The sequence below is a fragment of the Triticum urartu genome, chromosome 4 (assembly GCF_003073215.2).
Source record: "Triticum urartu cultivar G1812 chromosome 4, Tu2.1, whole genome shotgun sequence".
In the NCBI taxonomy this organism is placed as follows: Eukaryota; Viridiplantae; Streptophyta; class Magnoliopsida; order Poales; family Poaceae; genus Triticum; species Triticum urartu.
This window is the reverse complement of record NC_053025.1, coordinates 118,271,186-118,279,631: the sequence shown is the minus strand read 5'-3', so window position 1 is coordinate 118,279,631 and position 8,446 is coordinate 118,271,186.

Sequence of the window (8,446 nt, the reverse complement as noted above, 5' to 3'; positions counted from 1 at the left end):
GAGTCTACTCTCTTCTACATGCTGCAAGACGGAGGCTGCCAGAAGTGTAGTCTTCGACAGGATTAGCTATCCCCCTCTTATTCTGGCATTCTGCAGTTCAGTCCACCGATATGGCCTTTACACATATACCCATGCATATGTAGTGTAGCTCCTTGCTTGCGAGTACTTTGGATGAGTACTCACGGTTGCTTCTCCTTCTTTTCCTTCTATCCCTTCTATCTGGTTGTCGCAACCAGATGTTGGAGCCCAGGATCCAGACGCCACCGTCGACGACGACTCCTACTACACCAGAGGTGCCTACTACTACGTGCTGCCCGCTGACGACGACCAGGAGTAGTTAGGAGGATCCCAGGCAGGAGGCCTACGCCTCTTTCGATCTGTATCCCAGTTTGTGCTAGCCTTCTTAAGGCAAGCTTGTTTAACTTATGTCTGTACTCAGATATTGTTGCTTCCGCTGACTCGTCTATGATCGAGCTCTTGTATTCGAGTCTTCGAGGCCCCTGGCTTGTAATATGATGCTTGTATGACTTATTTTATTTGTAGAGTTGTGTTGTGATATCTTCCCGTGAGTCCTTGATCTTGATCGTACACGTTTGCGTGTATGATTAGTGTACGGTCAAGTCGGGGGCGTCACAAGTTGGTATCAGAGCCGACTGCCTATAGGAATCCCCCTTCCAAACTCCTTGGCCAAAGTTGAGTCTAGTGACTGAAAAACTTTTACTAACATGGCTATGTGCCTTACGGGCCCACGTTGCCATTTGGGTGGTATTAGGATCTTTTATTCCTTGTCTATACTCTGGGACTCTGATCACTCTTCTATTCGGGGTAAGAGGTTTTGCTAACTCTAACTCTAGGTTCTCGTAATTACTTCCTTCCGGAGAGCCCCTTATTACAGATGATCGCCTGCTGCACCAGAAGATTCAGAAGATACTCCCCTGTGTTATCCCAAGAACTTGTACTCATTGCGTTTGCAATTTCCTTCCACCATCAACCCCTATAGATAACTACATGCAATTGACATTTTTACCTTAGTCCCTAGTTGCTCTTGTTATTACAAGATACCCCAAAATACTCGTTGTTGTTCCGAGAATCCTTGTACCTACTGCCTTGCAGTTCCTTGTCACCTGAATACAGCTACAAATTAATCCTCACACACACACCGATGATTTGTTTCTCCCCAGTTGTTCATGTGTTTCACCAAAGTCTTCGAAATACTATTTGATCTTCCAAAAATCCTCAGCAGCTTGTTGCTCTTGAAATTCTTGCTTGCTTTCTTGCATTATGGTTAATCCCATAAGTGTAGTAATCTTATTGGCATCCTTTTCCATTATCATTTTGAGCCCATCGATTCGATAAGTGTGAATGCTCGCAATCATCAACCAGATGCTAGAATTCATCCTTCCGACTCAAACACCATTTTAAACATGAGCTGGATCTCGACCAATCTGTTGTCGTCAATTGTACCCTTAGGTCTATTGAACTTATCCACCCTTGATCAGAGCGTCTGCTTCTGATCCTTCTATTTGGAAATCATAATTCCTTTGATATCTAAGCATCGAATCATTCAGGTGTTCTATAATCTGATGCCCTTGCATCCTTTCTTCAACTGATTGTGTGCCAATGCTCACATCAGCTCTGCTATGGACCGTCAGATCCTTTATTGGATTATTATTCGACAGTGTCCTCCTTATTCAATAACCTCATGAGTTCTTTCCCTGATACATAATGCCTTTGGTAAATTGTATCCTCTACTTTTTCCAACCATGCTCTGCTTTTGAGCATCTGTTATTTACTATTAAAGCTTGTGGTATATGTTTCCACGATGCCCTGATGGGTTGAACCTATGCCTTTCTTAATCTATGTGAACCCGAAAGTTTTCACGGGTCATACTCCTCTGGTAATTCACCAGGTAGGTTTTGACACTGAAATAATTTTTATCTAGAGCAGTGAATGAAAGATTATATGTTGAACAAGTGGGAGTCAACCTTGAACCCTGTGTTCATGCCCATGGACCCGATGTATACCTTATCATGGAAGCTTCTCTTAAAATAATTATCCCCTTGTTATAAGTTCATCTTGTATCTCTGGACGTGGTTCCGACCATGTTCTCCTTTAAATACCATTTCTCGGACAGGTTGAAGTAATTTTCTTCTACAGATCATTGCACCCGACCAACCTTTACTTTGATCTACCATCGTGTATTACACTCTGGTATCTCAAGAATATCATAGAACTGCATAACTTCTTATGGGATCTTCATCAACTATTATTTCTCACCGATTCCAGTTTTCCTGGGTTCTGGGTTGTCGTCAACCTAGGACACCAATAAGTGAATCGATTCCGCACTCTGATTCAATAACTCTTGAGTAATTGTTGTTGCTTATGAGTTAATAATCATTTAAGTCATTCCTAGCCTGATCGGCTATATCATCATTGTGCTAAATTTTAACTGTGCTACCTGGTCCTTCTTCACGGAGCACAATTCTCGACGATGAGCTAAGCTTACGTCGATTTTCCTCATCATATCATTTCGGATTGAACCGCAAGCTTGATTTCAAGTTTGTGTCGTAACCATGGTTCCCATAACCTTCCGCTTATCAGTCGTTTGACTAGATGTCATCACTGATTGATTACATCTTCATGAAATCTCTCAACAAATGTGTCATGATCATCATCAGCATTCCGAGATCTTCCAAGATATCAATTGAGTTCATGATGAAGAAATACCATCCTTGCCCTCGATGATTTGTGTTACCATCGACCACTTTATTGACTTCCCTCCAACACAAACTTGTTCGTGTTTTGTGTTATACCTTGATTTCCTTGCTATCCAGCATTTGTTCTTCTTTACCTTGGATTATTACCATCTTTAATGTCAAGAAAGTCGTGAGAATTTCACCACCTCTTAAGGATTCTTGATACAGGTAATACTTCTCACCATCACCTTTCTTTCTTGGTCCCCGTGTTGGTTCTAACCGAGATACCAACAGGTGAACAGTGCTGTTTGGATTCTACCCTTCTAGCAACCCTATTGCTTTGAAGTTAATGGTCGAACGTTCATTCTTAGACTATTGAGCACTGAATCACCATTCTAACATTTGATCATGCTACCTAAGGCCATACTTTGGGCACCCTTTTCAACTAATGTTTAATTGTGTATGTTTTTCCTTGAGCATACATCATTATATCATTTGATCCAACAAATGTTATCTCCTTGTTCACATAACTGTGGAAATCCATCTTTTTGGATACCTCGTTGAATTATTGCTGAGTCCATCAGCCACCTCCTCATCCTCTCCTTGGCTTAATGATGAATCCCTTCGTGTATGCAGAGTCTGACCTTTGATTGAAGACCATGTCAATGCTATCTCGAAGCATGTCTGTGGTACTCCGATTTTCAAAGAGAACATTTGAAGCCCAATGCTAAATGTTTCCTGCTCAATTACCCAAACACCACTGTATGGGTAATGTCATGAGATTCCTCCCCCCTTACCTAAAGGGTTTTCTATGTTATATCCTGTCATAGATATCATGTTCTGCTTGTCCTTGGGAAGGATATACCCCTGAAATATGTGTTTAAACACATTTTCCTTTCCATTGTTCTGTTTGATCTGATGATCACATTTCCCTTACATTGGTTTGTTTGACCTTTCTGGTGATCTATTTATGGTCTAAGCAATAATATTCTCCTGCTTATGTAAACACCTTGGTGTACACTTTTGTTAGCAAGACCCTGATACTTTTGTTGATGACATTCCGGTAACCACCGCTGGACGAGAACTTTGCCTATTGGTCCGCCTCGTTCAACGAGCAGGAAAATGGTTATCTTCGTCCCTCTCCCTTAGTACCGACGTTGTTGCCAACATAACTGACAGGCTACCCTCTGACATGCCTTGCTATCATGACCATGCAAGATGTCACCGCTCCTCCTACTTTTAACCAACATGGTGGGCCCATAACCCATAGTTCCACAGGATCGAAACCTGACTCTCTTGTACACCCTAATGTCAAAGTTATTCCTCACACTTGACTTCGTATGTAATTCACCGTCCACCTGTCTAGTGATCTATTCTGGTATGAGGCGCAGTACCTATTCTCGCTGCTCTGAAACCCTTTCACCTTTTGATTAGGCATCGAATGATTGCCTATCCATTTGAAACTTCTCATGGTACCTTCTTACTTTGCTCTCGATATCTTCTTCAGTTTCAAATCGAGAGATACTTATGCTTCTTCCCTGAGTAACCGTGTGATGCTCGATCTTGTTAGAATCCATCCATATAGAGTTTTCCCTTCTTATCCTTTTGTAAGTACGGTGAAGATCCTGAAGGAAGGACGATGACTTCATCATGATGACCTAAAGCAGAGGACTGAAGACATCAATGTAATGGATCGACCTCTTCGAGAAGAGCAACTATGACCGAGAAGAATCGTTAGAATTTCGTAACCAGATCCCTTCCCCTTATAACCGCTCCTAAATCTCGAGGCGAGATTACTTGTAGTGGAGGAGAATTGTGACGCCCGGATAATTAGGCTACAGTAATCCCAAGTAATGTCACCACGTCACCTTGGTTACTATTGCTAATCTCGCGCTAGATCAAAACCAGTCCAAAATTCAAATTCAAAGTTTGGTAAATAATAAAAGTTTTCAAACATTAAAATAAAAATGTTCGGTAAGTGCCAAATATTATATAGGTAATTGTTTTGAAGAAAACCACATTTTTATAAAAGGTTTAAATGCACTTAAGTAACTAAAATAGTAGGTAAAACAAATAAACAAATGCGTTTTGGATTTTATAAAATAATATACTATTTTGTTCAGGGATAAAACCTTTTGTGGTAGTAGTTATAATTGTAACTCTATTTTAGGTAGGGTTTCACTTTTTGTAAAACTGTAAGATATAAAATAGAAAAGGGAAATAAATAAAAGAAAAGAAAATATTAAAAAAAACAGAAAACAAAACAAAAAAAGGAAAAGAAAAAGAAGAACCCCCCACGCTGGGCCACGGCCCAGCAGGCCATCGGGCCGCCCGGCCGGCCCAGCCGCACCCCGCACCCTCCCCCATATCCACCCCACTGGGGGAAAACCCTAACCACCCACCCCCACTTTCCCCCACTCGCTCCCCGCACGCCTCTCTCCCCTTCCCCGCCTGGATCGGGGCAGAGGGCCCCGATCCCTTCGCCTGGCCGCCGCCGCTGCCCAGTGCCTCTGGCCACCCCCCTCGCCGGCGCCCGCCTCCCCATCTTCCCCCGCATGGCGCCCGCCCCACCTCGACTCGAGCTAGATCGGATCAATCCCGCTGCTCGACGCCCGACGCCGCCCCGCTGCTCGACGCCGGAGCCTCCTCGCCGGACTGCCTCCCCATCGCGCGCCGTCCACGTCTTCCTCCCCGAGCCCCACTGTCCGTGCCCTACTCCTCCCCTGTGAGCTCCCCTCCCTCCTCTCTCTGCCGTGGCCGCGCCCTCTCCCCTCATGCTCGGCTCCATCCCGCGCCGCCTCGGAGCCGCCCATGCCAACCGCTACCGAGCTCCACTGCCACCGTCGCTGTTGCTCCGCTCACCGGCCGCGAGCGCTGCCCCGGGAGCCGCCTACGCCCGGCCACCATCGCCTCCGTCCCGCAGCGCCTGGCCGCGCCCACCAGGGCCGCCGTCGTCTGGGGCCGCCCCTACTCCGGCGCCGTCCTCGCCCGGCCGTGCCACCGCGCCCGCTCTGCACCGCGGCTCGCCGCTCGCGCCCCCCGCCTGAATCTTCGCTGCCTGCGCCGTGTCGTCTGCTTCGCGCCGCGGCCGCCGCCCCACTGCTGACCGCCGGCCTGCGCTGCGCCACCGCGCTGACCCCTTGCCGTGCCCGCTTGCTCCCCTTGCACTGCCCTCTCTCCGCGCCCAGCGCAACCCTGCACGCGCCCCTGCCCTCCCGCGCGGCCGCTGTACTCGCCGTGGCCGCGCTCCGGCGACCACCCCGCCTCTGCAGCCTCGCCTGCAACCCCCTGTTAGCTCGGGTGTGTGGGCACCCGGCGCCCGCCCCGTATCCACTGCCCAGAACCCGCTATGGACTCCACTGGTCACAGACACGGGGGCCCCACCCCACAGAACGTTTTTTTTAAGAGAGAAAATAATTAAGATAAAAACAATTAATTTAATTAATTAATTAAATTAACTTAATTAATCCTGCTTAATTAACCTAATTAGCTAATTAACTTAATTAACTATCCTTAATTATCTAAAACAGTCAATGACATGCGGGACCCACGTGCCAGTTTGACCAAGTCAACTGACTGTTGACTGCTGACATCACCCTGATATCATGCTGACATCATGATGGCATTTCCTAATTAAATTAATTTTGATAATTCTAAAAATGAATTAAAACTTTGAAAAATAATATATAATAAACCGTAGCTCGGATGGAAAAACTTTGTACAAGAAAGTTGCTCAGAATGACGAGACGAACCCGGATACGCAACCCGTTCGTCCGCCACGCATCTCTAGCATAGCAAACATGCAACTTTCCCCCTCCGGTTCATCTGTCCGAAAACGCGGAACACCGGGAATACGTTCCTGGATGTTTTCCCCCTTCACCGGTACCACCTCGTACCGCGTTAGGGCACACCTAGCATCACGCTTTGCTATGTCATGCATCGTCATGCATTTGTTTGCATTATATTTATTGTTTCTTCCCCCTCTTCTCTCGCTAGACACCGAGACCGACGCCGCTGCTACCCAGTACGACTACGGTGTTGACGACCACTCTCTCTTGCCAGAGCAACCAGGCAAGCCCCCCCCCCCCCTTGATCACCAGATATTGCCTACTCTTCTCTCTACTTCTTGCATTAGAGTAGTGTAGCATGTTACTGCTTTCCTATCATCCTATCCTGATGCATAGCCTGTCCTTGCTACTACTGCTGTTACCTTTACCTGCAATCCTAATGCTTAGTATAGGATGCTAGTTTATCATCAGTGTCCCTACATTCTTGTCCGTCTGCCATGCTATACTATCGGGCCGTGATCACTCGGGAGGTGATCACGGGTATATACTATATACTTTATACATGATACATGTGATGACCAAAGTCGGGTTGGCTCGAGGAGTACCCGCAGTTGATTCACGAATTGGGGGCTGGAAGGACATACTTTCCCAACGGCCCTCTGTGTGGATCTTTGTGGCGAAGCGACAGGGCAGGTTGAGACCACCTAGGAGAGAGGTGGGCCTGGCCCTGGTCGGTGTTCGCGGTTATTTCAAAATAACACGCTTAATGAGATCTTGGTATTTGATCTGAGTCTGGCTACTGGCCTATACGCACTAACCATCTACGCGGGGACAGTTATGGGCACTCGACGTCGTGGTATCAGCCGAAGCCTTCGTGACGTCAGTGACTGAGTGGCGCGCGCCGGATTGGACAGTAAGCCTGCTCTTGTATTAAGGGGGCTAGTTCTGCTTCCGGCCGCGTACGCAACGTGCAGGTGTGCAATGGGCGATGGGCCCAGACCCCTGCGCCATAGGATTTAGACCGGCGTGCTGACCTCTCTGTTGTGCCTAGGTAGGGCTGCGACGTGTTGATCTTCCGAGGCCGGGCATGACCCAGAAAAGTGTGTCCGGCCAAATGGGATCGAGCGTGTTGGGTTATGTGGTGCACCCCTGCAGGGAAGTTAATCTATTCGAATAGCCGTGATCTTCGGTAACAGGACGACTTGGAGTTGTACCTTGACCTTATGACAACTAGAACCGGATACTTAATAAAACACACCCTTCCAAGTGCCAGATACAATCGGTGATCGCTCTCTCACAGGGCGACGAGGAGAGGATCATCGGTTAGGATTCTATACGATGCTACTTGGAGGACTTCAGTCTACTCTCTTCTACATGCTGCAAGATGGAGGCTGCCAGAAGCGTAGTCTTCGATAGGATTAGCTATCCCCCTCTTATTCTGGCATTCTGCAGTTCAGTCCACCGATATGGCCTTTACACATATACCCATGCATATGTAGTGTAGCTCCTTGCTTGCGAGTACTTTGGATGAGTACTCACGGTTGCTTCTCCTTCTTTTCCTTCTATCCCTTCTATCTGGTTGTCGCAACCAGATGTTGGAGCCCAGGATCCAGACGCCACCGTCGATGACGACTCCTACTACACCGGAGGTGCCTACTACTACGTGTTGCCCGCTGACGACGACCAGGAGTAGTTAGGAGGATCCCAGGCAGGAGGCCTACGCCTCTTTCGATCTGTATCCCAGTTTGTGCTAGCCTTCTTAAGGCAAGCTTGTTTAACTTATGTCTGTACTCAGATATTGTTGCTTCCGCTGACTCGTCTATGATCGAGCTCTTGTATTCGAGCCTTCGAGGCCCCTGGCTTGTAATATGATGCTTGTATGACTTATTTTATTTGTAGAATTGTGTTGTGATATCTTCCCGTGAGTCCCTGATCTTGATCGTACACGTTTGCGTGTATGAT